Genomic DNA, 17,448 nt, shown 5'->3' with positions numbered 1-17,448 from the left:
GTTAGTGGGTAATTTATGCTCTGGAACATGAAGGTTTATATGCCTATATATTTAAATCTTAATGTAATTGTGGATGTTTTCATATCCATACAAATGAATCCTTTTGAATTCGACTAAGCTTTTACCCTCCATTACGTCTTGTTGCAAATTATGAGCAATATAAAAAAGTTTGCTTCCTCTTCCTCATACTATGAGAAAGGGCATTTCCATCTACCCTATTTGCTTTCTCTATACACCTGATAATTTTGCAGTCCTTTATCAGCTCCTCTCTTATTCATCTATTTGCTAAATTGAACAGTCCTAAACTTTTAAATTTATTTTCATATAAAAGTCTCTCCAGGCTTCTTATAATTGTTCTCACTCATCACTGGACCCTTCACACTTCTCCTATATCTTTTTAAAAAAGAGGGTGCACAGAACTGAACATAGTAATCTGGGTGAGGGGGCACCATTGATTTAAATATAACAACACTGTCAGTATTTTTGTACCGTTCTTTAGACATATTTACATGTAGTACACTGAGGTGCCCACAGCAATGCCGTGGTCTTTTTTCTGAGTAGTTACAGTTAATTTGAAAACCTCACACCGCATAGGAATAATTCTTCCTTCCAATGTGCATTACCTTGAATTTGTCAACACTGCCATCATTCACCTAGATTTGTTTAGTCCTTCTGAAATCCCTCACAGTCTTCTTCAGTCTTGACTACTCATCTCAAAAGAGCGAGATCTGCCTGCGTGAGTAAGGGTTGCAGGATCCAGCCTTTGACTTATAAGCCTGTCAGAGCAGGGATCTTGCTTGTATTTTGCCCGCCTCTAGAAATTTGCCCACCTCTAGAAATTAGTTTAAATTGTTAATGTTCAGAATGTTTCAGAACCCTTCTTTTAATGTCCAGTTATTGCTTGGGAGTCTACACATCACTCCTGTAAATCTTTCTAGAGAGCCTGTTCATGTGAGAGTCAGTCCAGCTGCCTAGATAGTTATTCAGTTTCAATGGGTGCGTCTGTGAAACTAATACAAACTCCACTCTTGTTTTAGTAGCATTACAGTATTACCCAGTGATTCTAACTGAGCCAGGGGACCCACTGTGTGGGAACACTGAGTAACAGAGAGTACCCATTCTGTTCTATTTTGTTCAGGTTCTTGTCCTGTGCTCATCACCATCGTGTCTGAGCCTCTCCGCTGCACGCAGCTTACAGTCTAAACAGGCAAAAGGTGGGAAGGTAAGCAAAACTGAAGTAACCTGCCCAAGATCACAAAGCATGCCAGTGCCAGAATCTGGTTTCCTGGCTCACAGTCCCATAGTCTGTCAAGTAGATCATGCTGCCCCTCCAAGACCAAACACTTGTGCTCATGATGAATAGTGTTTCACTCATGCAAAGTCTTCATTTATGCATGGCTTTCAGTGGGACTCCTCATAGGAGCTGAGATACTAATCAACCAGAATCTAGCCCCAAGCTTTCTGAGCTCCACTGATCACCACTGTTGTATCCGATTCTGCCACGCTTACTCACATCAAGCAGTCGCACTGTGAGTAAAGGTGGCAGAATCAGGCCCTTTATGATTTAGCCTTACGCCACACCATAATAACTTCCTATTCTCTGAGGATGTGTCATCCCTCTAACCAGATGCACTTTAAAATACAGTAGCCCCGTGAGCAACAAAGAAGGCATGTGAATTAAAAAAAAAAATTGAAAACCACTTACCTGGTCACCATTATTTCACAGGGTGCTGAGGTATAAATCAGACATAGTGCGACCTTCATAGAAATTTCAGATTTATTTACAGTGGTTTGCACGGATCGCTTTATCTACCAGTAGCTCAGTTTCCCCTTGGTGACTCATAAGTAATGTGGTCCACGCAAACCCGTGTAAATAGATCCAATATTTCAAAGAAGGTCATGCTATATACTCTCTTTCTCTCTCAAGAACAGATGATGGCTTACTGCAGGCTGGATACAACATTTATCTTCATGAGTGAGGAGGTTGATTGTGTGACCCAGAGCACAGTAGTCATGAGTAGTGGTACCAGAATGGAATGAAACACACCCCATAAAACTGTCTTTATTTTTGATCCTAAGTGAAAACAGCTCTCAACTTTTCAGATAATTTGAAGAGGAACTTTCGAAGTAAAGAGTAGTTTTGTCATTAACAAGGGGAAGGAGAAAATCCCATATGTTTCATGGCATCATTGGGGATTAGGAGGTGTAGGGAGGTTCTTTCTTAACTGCCTACTGCAGGGATCTTGCACCTTCATTTGAAGCATCTGGGACTGGCCACTAAAACTGAGTGGGAAATAGTTTTCCCATCCTGTGGATGTTTTTGAGAGTTCTAATTTTTCCCATCTCAAATTAGGATGAAAAAGTGGAAATCAAAAATATTTGCAAACTGAAAAACTTCCCCAACTCATTTGGTGTCAACTCACACATTTTGTTTTGATCATTTTGAAACATTTTGTTTCAATTTTGACCTTTTCCTCTTTTTAAAACCCCTTTTTCAGTCTAATTAACTTATACCTCAGAACAAAAAGTTGTTCGAAAACCAGATTTTTTAGTTTTAAAAATGTGACAATGAACCAATTTTTTTTTTTTTTTGAGTTGGGAAATTTGTCAAACTCATCCCTGTTTCATGAACAGTTTCAGTTTTGATGAACTGGCATTTTTTGATGACAAACAATTCACTGAAGAATAGCTGAACAAGCTCTACAGGCCACTGCGGATGTCAGGATACTGGATTAGATGGACCACTGGCCTGACCCAGTATGGCAATTCATGTTTCTAATAATTTACAACAACGCTTTTACATAGATAGTGCCTTTCATCCTGAAGGATCCAAACCAAGTTTGAAAATGTATAAGAACATAAGAGCGGCTATACTGGGTCAGACCAAAGGTCCATCTAGCCCAGCATCCTGTCTGCCGGCAGTGGCTAATGCCAGGTGCCCCAGAGGGAATGAACAGAACAGGTAATCATCAAGTGATCCATCCCCTGTCACCCATTCCCAGCTTCTGGTAAACAGAGCCTAGAGACACCACCCCTTTCCATCCTGGCTAACAGCCATTGATGGACCTATCCTCCATGAATTTATCTAGTTCTTTTTTGAATCCTGTTATAGTCTTGGCCTTCACAACATCCTCTGGCAAGGAGTTCCCCAGGTTGACTGCATTGTGCATACAGTTCTGCCTACTCTTGTGGTTTTATTGTGAGTCATATGATATTTGCTGTTTTTATTAAAGCCTCAGCTTTGACACAACGTTATGAATTGTGTGAGAATTACAGCTTTCATTAAAACAGAAAAGGGAGTTTCTAGCCCTTGTGTTTGTTCAGAAAAGCTGGAAAGTATGAACTTTAAAGGCTCAAAAGCCAGAAGGCAAATAAAGTTCACATAATTCATTGTCTTAACAATTATGAGATTTTTTTAAATAATTTCAATTTTTTAAAAATTTTTTATTCATGACTTAATTTTCAAATGCTTGGGTTTGGTAATGCTGAAATTATAATTAACATGTCAATATTTACAGAGGCCAAAAATTTTAAATCCATGCGCCTAATGTTAGACTCCTAAATCTATATTCAGGCCACAATTTTGAAATATCTGTCTGCCTAAACAGTCATGATGAATCATGGGAGATGTAGTCCAACTGGGGAGCAGCACCCAGAGAGGAGACTGGGGTTGAAAGGGACTTGAAATTACAACTCCCCTGAGGCACACAGTGGTTTAGACAGACACAGGGATTAACGATGACACAATCTGATATATTGTGTTTAGATTTTCCTGATGGAAAATTCCACAGAAATCATTCTCTTTTCACCATGATTTTTTTTACGTTTGACAAAACACCATTTTCCCCACAAGAATATCTTTCATTTTAAATCTTTTGACCAGGATTTGTGTTAAGGAGGAAATTGAATGAAAAAGTGTAATGTCTTTGCCAGTCTGAGTCACGAGGGCATTCGCCCATGTGAATGTGGTCCAAGGGTTAGGCCCTGGTACAACAATGAACCAAAATTATCTGAGAATATGAATATATATATATCTAATTAACTGATTCACAAAGGGATTTCTGGATTAGTACTTTTTCCCAAACATTCCAACTTGTTACTTATTCTTTCCAGCTATTTTCCTTATGAAGAAGCATGGTTGTTTTGTTATTTAGATAAGGACTGGGACCCAGAAAATTTGGGCTAAACTCTTTGCTTTGCAATAGACTCCCTGCGTGACCTTGGACAAGTCACATGGGGCCAGATTCTTCCAAAGAGTTTAAAGACACATTTTAAGTGCTCAATTCCCACAATTGCATTATATGCCTCAGTTTCCCTTACGTAAAATGGGGTTAACCATATTTCCTCTCTCTCATCTCTTTAGATTGCAAATTCTTTTGAGCAGTGGCTTCTTGTTACAATATATTTGTACAGCACTTAACACAATGGGGCCCTGAAATACAAATAATAACAATAAAACAATAATTGTTTTAGAATCAAGTAATAATTGGTAATAGAAGTATTAACCCATGTTTAAAAGTCTGCATTATGTAAGCACTTCTGGTTTGTTTTAGTGCTTGTTTCATGGACAGAAGATGACCAGATTTAAAGTGAAGTCACCATATCAGTCCCTTTCTGAGAAAGTAAGAAAGATAAATACATTTGATCTATGCTATCCATCAATCCTTGCTATGTACACTTTGCAGCCACCACCGGCAACAGATAATCAATATGTATGAATTTTTGTCACTCAACTTATGTAGGTCTTTAGGAGAGAGAGAGAAACAAACATAAGGCAATGATTCCATTGTTAAGAAACCCAACCAGGTCAAACTCAAGAGAAGTGTTAATATCTCTGAGAGGGAGTGAGCTGACAGCTGGTGAGGAGAAAGGTCAGTTGTTGTTGACTGGTTGGAGTGGGTGGGAGGGAGGTAAGGAGTGTGTGAAGATCAGAAGGTGAATGGGGTGCCCAGCAGGATGGAATAGATGATGTCCAGGTGAGAGAATGGGAAGAAAAGCAACTTCAAAAAGAGCCTGTTGTCCAGGAACAACCTGAGTGACCCCAGAAGTGTCAGCAAGCAGAAAAGTAGTGGCCAAGACTGGCAGCTGGTTCCTAGAGAATTTTCCAATACGCGGAGCTAGGTTTGTGAAAGAGATGGTAGGTGGTTTTGGAAGTATGAATGTTCAGACTGATCCTACATCTATTGAAGCCAGTGGGAAGTTTACCATTGACTTCAGTGATGAGATTTGGATGATTAATGAATTTACTGTGGCCCCTTTGTCAAAATGTTGTTTGCAAAAATGTGAATGATCAGTTTTGTGGGCACAAACATTTGCCGCAATCCAGTATTAAAGCTGCACATGTGACTCTTTTCTAACTGGCAGGGATTGGGATGATACATTCCCTAGAGTACAAATTGATCACTATGGTGTTTCTTCTCTGAAGCATTTGGTACTGGCCACTGTCAGCGAAGGGATGTTGGACTAGATGGATCATGGGTCTGATCTGGTATGGCAAACCCAGTGTTCAACAGATTGAATTGTATACATATATAAATATTTTTATGCTTACATTTATTATTATGCAGTACCCGGTGTCAGGGCTTTTGATCACCATGACAAACTTTTAAAACAAACATGAACATTTCTGAGTCAGAGACAACTAGCTTAAATTGAATACATTGAGAGGAAGGATGGCCTCATGGTTAAGGGATGTTGGAGACTCAGAGGCATGGCTGGAGAAAAAGGAAATGGCTGGAGTGCCACTGTGCTCCAGTGATCAGTCCCCTCCTGCTGGAACAAAACCTTGTGGGTTGCTATGGCCAGGCACAAATTAGAGCAGCCATAAGGCTGCTCTAATTCGCCATGGATGCTGGTTGCAGTGTCTGGGGAGCATAAAGTTAGCCTAAAGCCATGTTTCCCCACCCCATCTCAGGTACTGTGCTGAGTAGAGCTAGGCTGAACCCAGCTGTCTAGCCTCATGCATGTCACAAGTTAAAGTTAGCTCTAAGATAAAATGGAAAAAAGGTACGTTAAAATCAGCAGAAACTTAGGAAATGCTGAGCAGTAAACCACACGTAGACACATCAGACGTACTTAACGGCAGATCAGCTGCATACTAGGCACATTTGGCAACCCAAAGATTCTGTCTGAGCTGTCTGTACCTGGAACATTGAGCAGCATATGGGTTAATTTAGCAGTGTCTCACTCAGAGTGTATCCAAGTGTTCCACGGGTCGCTCCTGAGTTGCTTTGCATCTCAGGTGAACTCAGCAAGTATTTTAAGAGGGGTAATGATTTTTTTTCCTGGTAGCTAGTACTTCCAGGCAGATATAATTTTAATATAAAGGGGAAGTTTACTAGAGTAGAATTTAAGAATATTAAGAAGGGATTTGGTTCGGAGAGAAATATTAGCAGCAAAGGCAGGGATAAGGATTTTAGAGAAATTTAATTAAAATTTAATCTTCTTTCTAATTAATTTTCCTTTTAATTAAACTTAAAATTAAATTCACTTTGTTTAATTGGAGGAATTTTAAAAGTATTACTTTGGGGTGTCAATCTTCTTTTTTGTAATATAAAAAAATAGTTTACCTTGTTTTGTCTAGTTTAAAAGATGAAATTTCATGTTGAACAAAAAAAAATGTAATAAAAACATGGCATTTAAATGTAAATCAGTTTACTGTTCCATTATCCTCTCCTGCCACTGCCTGCCCTACTGTCAAGGAGGACAAAAGGCTTTTTGCCCTCGGGAGCTGATCCTGATAGACAAGGGTGCTTTAACCTTTTTGACTTGCAGGCCACATGCTTATTACGGACTGAAGCTCTGGGCTGTCACGGTGGCTTTCCTTTGCTTCATGACTTTAACCACTTGCCTGCTAGCCCACTGTGATTTTGTCCCACTTCCTTTTGTGGATGAAAAACATTCCTCTTCTGATCTGGCAGTGTTTCACACCTGCTTTGCGTTGGCGGAGATGACTGCACAAAGATAGCATGGCAACCAAAAATCTGGCCACACAGATTCTTTTAGTCAACTTGCCTCTAAAACTCCTATCCTATCTCCCTTCTCTCCTCTGCCTCCAAAATGCTGGAGCATGCCTTATATTGCCTTGATGTCTGCTGCTACATCTCTTCCCTTTGATCACTTCTAATCTGGCTTCCAACCCTCCTCCTCCACCGTCTGTCTGAGGCCATTAGCAACCACTTCCCCTTAGCTAAACTACAGTAGAATTTTTGTATCCTCAGTTGCCTTGATCTGTCTTGTTACCTTTGGAACTTTCAGATGCACTATCCTCCTCTGCTTCTTATGCTCTTTGCTCCCAGGGCTTTGTGCTCTTTGGATTCTCACTGCAAACTCCTGCCCCCTTTTTAAATGTCTCCTCATCCCCATCCCCTTTGCCCTATTTGTTGGCATCCCACAGGATTCTGCCCCAGGTCCTCTCATCTACTTTCTTTACATCTGCTCTTGGCAATCTCACTCATGCTCTTAGTTTCATCGATGCAATGACTCCCATATTTACCTTTCTACCTCCAACCTCTTCCCAAAGTTACAGAACCTCTTATCCTCAGACATCTCCCCTTTGGCATCTCCAGCTTCCCCCCCGCCCCCGACTCTCCAACTTTCCTGTCACCATCTCAAACTCAATTTCTCACAAACCGGATTTCTCATCTCTCCCCAGTCCTCCTCCTTTATCTGCAGTGACAACTCTGCTACACTTCCGGTCTTCCAGGCATGCCAGCTTAAGGTCATTCTTCACTATTTGCTCTCCTTTTCTGCTCATTTCATCTTCCACTAAATCGTCTTACTCCTTCCTCTTTTTTTCTTTCCAAACCCAACAGTCCTTATGTCCCCCAGCTAAGGCTGTTCCCCATGGTGTAGGTGAAAGCCAGATCTTTGGACATGATGTGGTGAACAAAGAGAAAACATGGAGGGATCCAAAGAGAGAGGTTGTCATAGATCTAGTCAAAGCTCCTCATGTTGGTTACTCAAGAGAGTTCTGTGAAGGGGTCCAAATGTAGAATACCATATGCATTTTGCTTGCTGGGGCTCAGCAGAGTTCAGACACTCATCTCTGGCTTTGAGCATCTAGGCATGTGCTCCAGATATAGACCTCATATCTGACACTACTCTTGGCCAATCCAGTTGCCTAGGTCCTGAAACTAGTGCCATCTCCCACAACCTTTCCCAGCAGCTCTTCCACTTTCCCCAGAGTCCCATCAAACCCATTATGGATTACAGTTTAAATCGTCAGGAGCACACAGCAGTGAAAGAAATCAGGCACACAGATATTGCACAGGAGTCTAAACTACCATTGTTCTTTACTTAAGCGATAAAGCAGAAGAACGCACAGATCACTTAGAAAACAACACATACCCTGAACACAAGGCCCTTCACTCTAGCTGATCCTTCTCTAGGAAGTTCTTGGGGGACTGTCTGTGCTCGGTAGGCCCCTGCCTCATAGCAATAGACTCAAGGACTCAAAAAGCTCAGTCTATTTAGCTTGAGAGGTGACCTGATCACAGCCTATAAATATCTACATGAGGAACAAATATTTAATAATGGGGTCTTCAATCTAGCAGACATAGATATAACAAGAACCGATGGCTGGAAGTTGAAGCTAGACAAATTCAGATCAGAAAAAAAAGATGTATATTTTTAATGATGAGAGTAATTGACCACTGGAACAATTTACCAAGAGTCATGGTAGATTCTCTATCACTGACAATTTTTAAATCAAGATTGGATGTTTTTATAAAAGATCTGCTCTAGAAATTATTTTGGGGAAGGTCTTTGGGCTGTGTTAATCAGGAGGTCAGACTAAACGATCACAATGGTTTCTTCTGGCATTAGACACTATGAATCAGGCTCTGGCAGCAGTTCTCCTCAGTTTCAGCTGGTGAAAATGGCTAAAGCCGCAGAGCGGAGCAGCTCCTGCCCTTTATAACCTTCCATCCTCCTCTGTCAGGTGACTCCATGAGCAGCCTCCTAAGGTGATCATCCTATCAGGTGACTTCATTGCCAGACAGCCTCCTCTGACAAACCAGTTCTCCTGGCTAGAAGCCAGTCTCTTGTCTAGGATGCTTGTCTTTGAATAGAGGACCATTTAGATTTAAACAACCCTCTATTGTTAGCCTTGTTCCACTGTCCCTTGGAATTCCAGACCAAGATAGAAGTAAAAAGCACAAGCGAGACATCAGATGCCTATGCATTCAAAATGGAGTTTTCAGCTTGATAATGATACATACAGAGAGTTCATAATCTGACACAGAATTCAGAAATTGTATGGACAGATTGCTCCAATCATCACGTTGGTACCATGGACAGATTGACAGGAAGATGATTTCAGTGGCTGTGGTCTGAATGGGCATGAGCAACGTTAGTAGGCGCAGGAAACAAGAGAGCAGGAGGTTGCAGTAATCAAGATGGGAGATCCTGGCATTAGAAAGTGTTTTAGCTTGAATTGGGTAACTCAACTGATTAAAAAAACCCGCAAAAAACAGAACAAAACAGTCTTCCCCACAATAACATAATCAGACTTTGCTCTTTAAATATTTCAGGCACTGGGGTCACCTTCTGCACTTGAATTTATAATAATAATAATGGGAAAAAAAGCTCAAGTGAAAGGATTAAATAAGAATGATCTGTGTGTGCTCTATGCAAATTGGTGACACCTTTGTATTCATGACTCATTGCAAGTTGTTATAAAGGTAAATAGAATTTTATTCTCATCACCTATGAGTTTCTCACATAAGTGGGAAGAGCTCTTTAAACTATTTTTTTCCTTCCATTTGATTTATGTTCTGGGGGGAGGTGCAAAACAAAGCACCATATAATTGTGATAGGCCCCAATCTTGCCTCTTGCATTGTTTTAGGTTCTGATGCTAAGGCCCTGAGATCTTGCTGCTGTGAACCCCTGCATCCATGCAGAGTCCATGCTAGCAGATACCCAGGTAGGATCAGGACCTAACACAATACGTGTTACGTGATTAGGCTCATTCATAATATTGAATCAGAACAAGAAGGGTACAAAGGAACCATCCCAAGATTTGAACCCACAGTTACAAGGCCACAAGACATTAGTAACAGGAACATTACATAAAAGAAAGATTGGGGAAAGAAACTAAAACACAGTTATCTTTATCTCAATGATCCTTAAACTAAATGACAAAAGAAAGTACAATGAGCCAGCTAACACTTGAGAAGAGAAGAGTCTTTGGCAGCTCAAAGGGCCTGGTTCTCTACAGCCTTGTCAATTGCACCTGTGCAAGGGAAATGCCAAGGTGTAACTAGGATGCTACCAAATCATTGTAAACTAGTTGTAAATGCTACCTTCTTTGCACAGGTGTAAATGACAATACAAAGTGCACCACAAGGGAGAAACAGTCCCAAAACTGTGGGCAAAACCAGGCAGTTGATCTGAAACACGAGTTAGGTGTCAGGAAAGTGTTTGTACTGTTAAAATGGGAAACTAAGCACTTTTCGACATCTAATATTATTTGCAGTTTTATGATGGGGGAAAATTGCAATATCAGCACCTAATTTTATAAAATCATCTGTCAAAAGTTTTTATTTAATTCTTTGAGCTTTGTGTTTCCTTTGCAATAACTGAGGACATTAAGATATGCTTGCCACAAATTACCTTCTTTTTCTATTTTATACATGTCAAAATTTTATCTCTCTAACCCACAAAGTGAAGCAAAAAAATTAAATTGTTTCTACAGATACGAGTTCAAACCGGAGGCATCCTCTGAGCAAACAGTGTACTTTATTCAGAATGGTCCAATCCGCAGCCTTGATCCCACAGTCGCAGATACATTTGAGTTCTCGTGTTGAGATCCAAAGGGATTTCTCATGTGTGAGATGTTAGTCCGTGTGCCTAGGGTTTTTTGCAGGACCAAGTCCTATACTTTGACATTTCCAGTCTGAGTTTGTCAAATCATTGAAAATGAATAAGGAATAAAACTTTAAAATTGTACGATGTTGCCTGTAACAGCAGTCAGAGAAGTCAGTGGATACTAGATATTGAGCCAGCAAGCATGTGAGAATAGATCTGCAGCCCAGTGGTTGAGGCACTCTCCTGAGATGTGATACAGTCAGGTTCACACGCCTGCTCCAATGACTATGAAGAATTTTATACAAAGTGGAAGAGTTTCAACAGGAGAGCTTGCGAAAGCCTTTCCCTGCCCGGTCAGAATATAGCCCAGTGGCTAGGGCACTCACCTGGCAGGTGAGAGAGCTGAGTGGAGGCCCCTGTTCCACACCAAGCAGAATAAGGATTTGAACCAGATCTCCTTTATCCTGGGTGAGTGCTCCACCCACCAGGTTATTGGGTAAAGGGGTGGGGGAACCACCTCTGCCGATTTAATAGGTGGTGGTGGATGGTGGGACTCCTAGTCTGAGGATCCCACTGGGGCTTAGGTGTAGGCTAGGTGCCAGGTAGCAGAACTGAATCAGTTTTGCACATGCCCACCAGCAGCAACTGAGGGACCTTCAGGGTCAGGTGGCAGCTGAGTCGGGGTTTTGAGGATGTAAATGTTGGATTTAGGCACCTAAAGAGGTAGTGAGATGCCTAAATCCCTTCACTGATATAGCCCTTAGGAAACTAAGTCCCATTGCCTTTCAAAGAGTCTTTGGGTATGTCTACGTTACAAACTCTACAGCAGCACAGCTGTAGCTATGCGCTGTCATGTAGACGCTTGTACAGAAATGGAAGGGTTTTCTCCATTAATGTAGTAAATTCACCGCTCAAGGCACAGTAGCTAGGTCGATGGAAAAACTGTTCCATTAATCCAGCAGTGTCTACACCAGGGCTTAGGCTTGCTTAACAACGTCTCTCAGGGGTGTGAATTTTTCACACCTCTCAGTGACATAGCCAGGTCGACCTAAGTTTTAGGTGTGGACGAGGCCTTAAGCAGACTGAGGGAGGGTGAGACTGTGGTGAAGGTACGATTCATTAATGCAGCCAAGACCTACAAGGAGCAGGGGAGATCCCTAGGGGAAGCTTCTGGAGTCCCTGGAGAGGGAAGGGAGAGTAAGGCAAAAACTGCTACATGTCCCTGCATTTGTGTGTGCCACAGATATTTTGCAAAAAGAACAGGAGTACTTGTGGCACCTTAGAGACTAACAAATTTATTTGAGCATAAGCTTTCGTGAGCTACAGCTCACTTCATCGGATGCATTCAGATATTTTGATTTGCCATATTTTGATAACCACAAGCCTGAGAAAGTGTGGGGGTAAGCTGTGACTGGGGATAATAAAATCAGTAGCTGGATATTTCTGATCCAATGATCAGCTGTGAAACAGTTAATAATGCTGACATTACAGTACCTTGATAGGTTACAGAGTTAACTACCATATTAGATGGTCACTTCTCAGAGCTATTTTATCAGGCTGCCAGCAGATGTCACTGCATCCGAATTACAGTCACCTTACATTTTTAAGATTTCGAGTCACGGTAGTTGTGAAGAAAATATGATCTTTTTCTAAAACAAAACCTTTGATCCTGCACAATATTGCAATGGGGGGGGGGGTACTTAACACCCCCATGACAGCTGTTCACAATGCCTTAGGGACCAGGGAGAATTCTACAGTACCATATATCCACCACTGCTTTGCCCACTCAGTGGTTAGTTGTCCCAAGCAATGGGGTTTCCATAATTTTCCTTAGGCAATTGTTCCACAATCTCTCACTGTAAGGAAATTTTCACTAGTTCTCAATCCAAGTACTCAGTGTTATCCCATAATGCCTCGTAATTCCCCCTGGGGCCACCCAATCCACCTCCTCTCCCTCCTCTGCATTTACATCCTTCAGCTGCTCTCCTCACCCCCCTCCTTATTTGCCATCTACTTGCTTAGTATTCTTCCATAAAAATACTACAATTAGGCACAATTATCCAAGCCTCTGCTCAGTGAAACAATGTTCCTGATTTACAAGTGTATTCCCAGTGCCTGAGGAGGTGATTAGTGTCTGTGTGCCTTGCACCACACCTGGGAAGGCAGAGGGGAAAGGGGAGAAGTGGCATGAGTCAACAAGAGACCAATTAAAACCTAACCTTCTCACCAGCCGCAGCTTCCCTGCCTGTCTCTGCCTCCCTGGCACAGGTAGCCCCTATCTACTGCATGTCACATGCTGTGAGGAAGGGAAGATCTGGCTCTAAAGATGAACTGTTGTTAAGGGGGAGAAAACAGCAGAGATAAGAGCATGCACAGGATTGGGTAGCTGGGTCTAGATGGGTAGCAGGGGGAGGCTTTATTTGACTTAGCCAATTTGCTTTATAGAGACAGAAGCTTTGCTGACAGCAACATGTGGAGCAAGGCAGGGGGTAGCGGGGAGTGACTTTCCATGGGATTCCTTTGACATTCATGCTACACACCTGACAGTTTCTTTGTCTTCCTGGTCTCTGTGAGTCCATGCCCCATCAAAACCTGCCAGGAGAAGGCCGTTGTGAGGTTTTAATGAAGAGGGCCGTGGCCTTCACGACATCTTGCCAGCCCTAAACTGCACTGAATAGAGATGGCTTGAAGGGCACGTTTTAAAACGAATCCCCAAAAGCCAGGGTGACTGCAGTGCTAGTGCCCCCCCACACCCCCTTAACTCCAGCTGCAACTAAAGCTGGATCCAAACCAGCAAAATACTCAGGATTCCACATAGTTTCACAGCCTTTGCTTTTCACTGGAATAAATCCTGATCCCACAGGAGCCAATGGCCAAAACTTCCACTGACTTCAGTTGCCCCTTTGCCTTTTGTCTGCTCAATTTATAAACCTGACTTGTTTGTTGAAGTCTTTAATGCTGTTACTCTAAAACCCCTTCTAAATACAGATAATTGAAACAATTAAAAGACATTAATTCAACCTACAGTGCCAGGGGCTTCAAATCCCTTCTCTCCTGCAGGGAGGAGCTGGTGTTTTTACATATTGACTCAGTGTTCCTCAGTGGAATTCACCCCATGGGCCAGCACTCTTTCCCCCACCAGGCAAGTGAGATTTTAATGGGTTAGGATTGTACAGGGAAGGTGTTAGCTAAAGGTGGGCTTGAGTTGCAATTGGAGCTGGTCAATGTTTTTTTTTTTTTTTTTTTTTTTTTTTAGATGCAGCAGTTTTCCATTCGAAAATGCAGTTCAGTAAAAATTGAAACATTTTACGAGAACGTGTCAGTTTAGTTTGGGAAGTTCAGTTCTTTGCTGTAGCCTTTGCAGCGCCTCTAGTCGCCCAGTGTGAGAGAAGCAAGGCAAATCCTCCCTTCCTCAGTAGTAGTACGGTAGTGCTAGGAAGCCAGACTCAGGATCTGGGCCCCATTGTGCTAGGCTCTATACATACGCGTGATAAAAGACCATTCCTACCCTGAAGACTTGGAATCTAAATAGACAAGACACAGTGAAGAAAAAAAGGAGGACTATCACCCCATTTTACAGATGATGAAGTGATTTGTTCAAGGTCTCCCTGTCTCTTACCTTTAATTTCTTGAACCTCTTGATTTAGGAGCCCTTGGTTTTAGAGAACTTCCATGCATTCCCAAAGGGAGCTAGATTTGTGTTTTTTGGCCCGGGCACTCTCTCTCGAAGTCCCTTCATTGGGGCCGTGTGCTGAAGAGTGACATAGGGTTTGGGGATAAAGGATAGAGGATGGAAGGAAGTGCCATGCTCTGCAGCACTGCCTCTAGCATAGTGCCCAGGTAAGGAAGAAGATACCTTATGGGAAGTTAATGCTGCTTTAAGCAATGTTAATTCCTCCTTCTGCTGGTACTGAACAGTCAGCTGCCTTCTCGGAACTCAGACAACCAGGTACTACAATGATGGGGGGTCACAGAAGAACCTGGGTAGGTAGATCTTCCAGAATGGTCCTTTCCCCAGGGATCCTGGAGATCTGTGAGGTTGTGAGGCCTCACTTTCTCCTCATTCTGTGTCCCCTCTATCCCTGTTCTTTGAGTGCTGAGTTCTGCAGAATTTGCATAGATTTTTTTTTAAAGGCCAGAAGGTCTATTAGATTACCTAGTCTGACCTCCTGTAGGACCATAGGATTTTACCCAGCTCCTCTTGTGGGAAGCTCCATAACTTATGCTTGATTTCATCCTATCACCCAGTCTTGATCTGAAGACATCAAAAAGATAGAGAATTTGCCCCTTCCCTTGGTAGATTAACTATTGGAACGACCACCCTCATTGTTAAGCATCTGTGTGTTATTTCTAATTTGAATTTGTCCGGCTTCAACTTCAACTTTGTTCTGCTAGGTTACAGAGCCATTTAGATCCAGTATTTTCTTCCCATTGTGTTACTTATACAGTAACTGTAATCAAGTTCTCGTTCTGTAATCACCTCTCATTCCGTTTGTTAACCTCGACCACTTGTGTCTCACTGCAAGGCATTTCTTCAAGCCCTCAGACCTCTTTGAGGCTCTTCTCTTCCTCCTCTCCAAGTTTTCAGCATCTTTTAGAATGCTGAGGCCAGAAAGGGACACAGTGTTCTAGTACTGGTCTCTCCAACACCATATACTCCCTGCTTCTACTCGCTGCTCCCCAGCTTATACACCAAGGATCACATTTGCCCTTTTTGCTGTGGCACACTGCACACTGGCAGCTCAGGCTGAGTTGCTTCTCCCCATAATCCTTTTCAGAGTCACTGCTTTCCAGGATAGAGCACCCCATTCTGTATATATAACCTGCATTCTTTGTTCCAAGGAGTGTGACCACCCCTTTTCCTGCCCCTGTTGCCCTATCATGTGGGATTCCCCATGTGAGGAGGGGAATGTGTGTTTCAAATGATGTATTTTTTTTTTAATTTTATGAGTTCACAAACCACTTTTCAGAGAAAAAACCTGCGATGTAAGTATAGAATTTTCTACAGCACAAATCAATTTAGCATCTATTACATGTACCAACATGCATAGGGTTGTGTTAACTGTGGAAATGAGCTAAGAGGTCTTGCTGTCCCATGATTTCTGTATCTAGACGTTGAACCAGATTTGTCATCCTTATGAAATCAAGCCATCCTGGAGACATACAGGCATTACTTTCACTGCGTATCAGATGCCCTTCCTCTAGAATTCTGTCCAATGTTAACTTCACTGCTTCCAGAGTGTGGTACAGAAGGCCTGCTCCACTGAAGTCAGTGGCACTCCTTTCACTGACTTCAACAGATCAAGCCAAGTACGTATAGCTTACAGAACTCCACTGCAAGTGAAAAAACACACTGCTAACTTGACAACCTCAAAGAAAGTGAAGTCTGAAGTTTCCCATGAAGGGCCTGTTCCAGATCCTTTAACATCAATCAGTGGCAGCATTTCTACTTACTACAGTGGGTTTTGGATTTGGCGTCCTTAAAATTTGTAAGTAACAAAAGTCATGCTCAGCACAAATATTTTGTTATTTAAAGTGCTATGTTAGGATTCACAACTGATATACAAACTTGTTAGAAATTGTTCTGATAACAGTGGCACAAACACAGATGGGCTTTTACATGTGCAATACGTAAAGAATTGTGTGCATACATCAACATTGTGCAAATGTTATGATCATTTACTCCGCTTGCCCATCCTTTGCCCTATTGACTGATGGTCAAGAAACCTAATTACACTCTATTCACCCGTCAAAATAAGGTACCCAGAGTTGCCATCCTGACAAGTCCCCTTGTGACTATATCAGGGGTGGCCAGTCTGGCTCCGGAGCCACATGCGGCTCTTCAGAAGTTAATATGCAGCTCCTTGCATAGGTGCTGACTCCGGGGCTGGAGCTACAAGTGCCAACTTTCCACCACTCAACCCCAGGCCCTGCCCCCACTCCACCCCTAACCTCAAGGTCCCTGCCCCTTCCTGCCCCCTCCCCTGAGCCTGCTGCACCCTTGCTCCTCCCTGCTCCGTCCCAGAGCCTCCTGTACACTGCTGATCGCAGTGGGCAGGTGGCACAGAGGGAGAGGGAGGTGCTGATTGGCTGGGCTGCCGGCTGGCAGGAGGTGCTGGGGGTGGCGGGGGGGAGGGGCTAATGGGGGGGCTGCTGACGTGTTACTGCGGCTCTTTGGCAATGTACATTGGTAAATTCTGACTCCTTCTCAGGCTCAGGTTGGCCACCCCTGGACTATATGCTTTGCCTCAGTTTCCTCAGAGCAATCTTTGCCTTACTGCAGCCATAGCGGTGACTTGGTCCACCAAGAAAGCCACTTTTGAGCATTCAAGCCCTTCTGGGATAACCGTCACTCAGGAGCCTAAATACCTTTGAAGATCTGGATCTTAAAACAAATCCACTAAAGTACTGAAGAAAAGAATCCTCAGTCCAGCTGGGCTCAGCCTCCAGCCCCCCACCTCACAGAAGGCTCCCAGCTACAACTGCCTATCCTCCTATTTAGTGACCAGCTCCCTGGATCTTCTCCTGTCAGCCATCCAGGCCAGGCCTGTTCTCCTGCCAAGGGCTCCAACAGGCCACAGTCCTATACTCCCTGGTCTGAGCTAGGCTCCTTTGCTCACCCAGGAGCAGCCTGTCTC

This window comes from Natator depressus, chromosome 5 (assembly GCF_965152275.1).
Source record: "Natator depressus isolate rNatDep1 chromosome 5, rNatDep2.hap1, whole genome shotgun sequence".
NCBI lineage: Eukaryota > Metazoa > Chordata > Testudines > Cheloniidae > Natator > Natator depressus.
Note: the sequence above shows the minus strand (reverse complement) of the source record.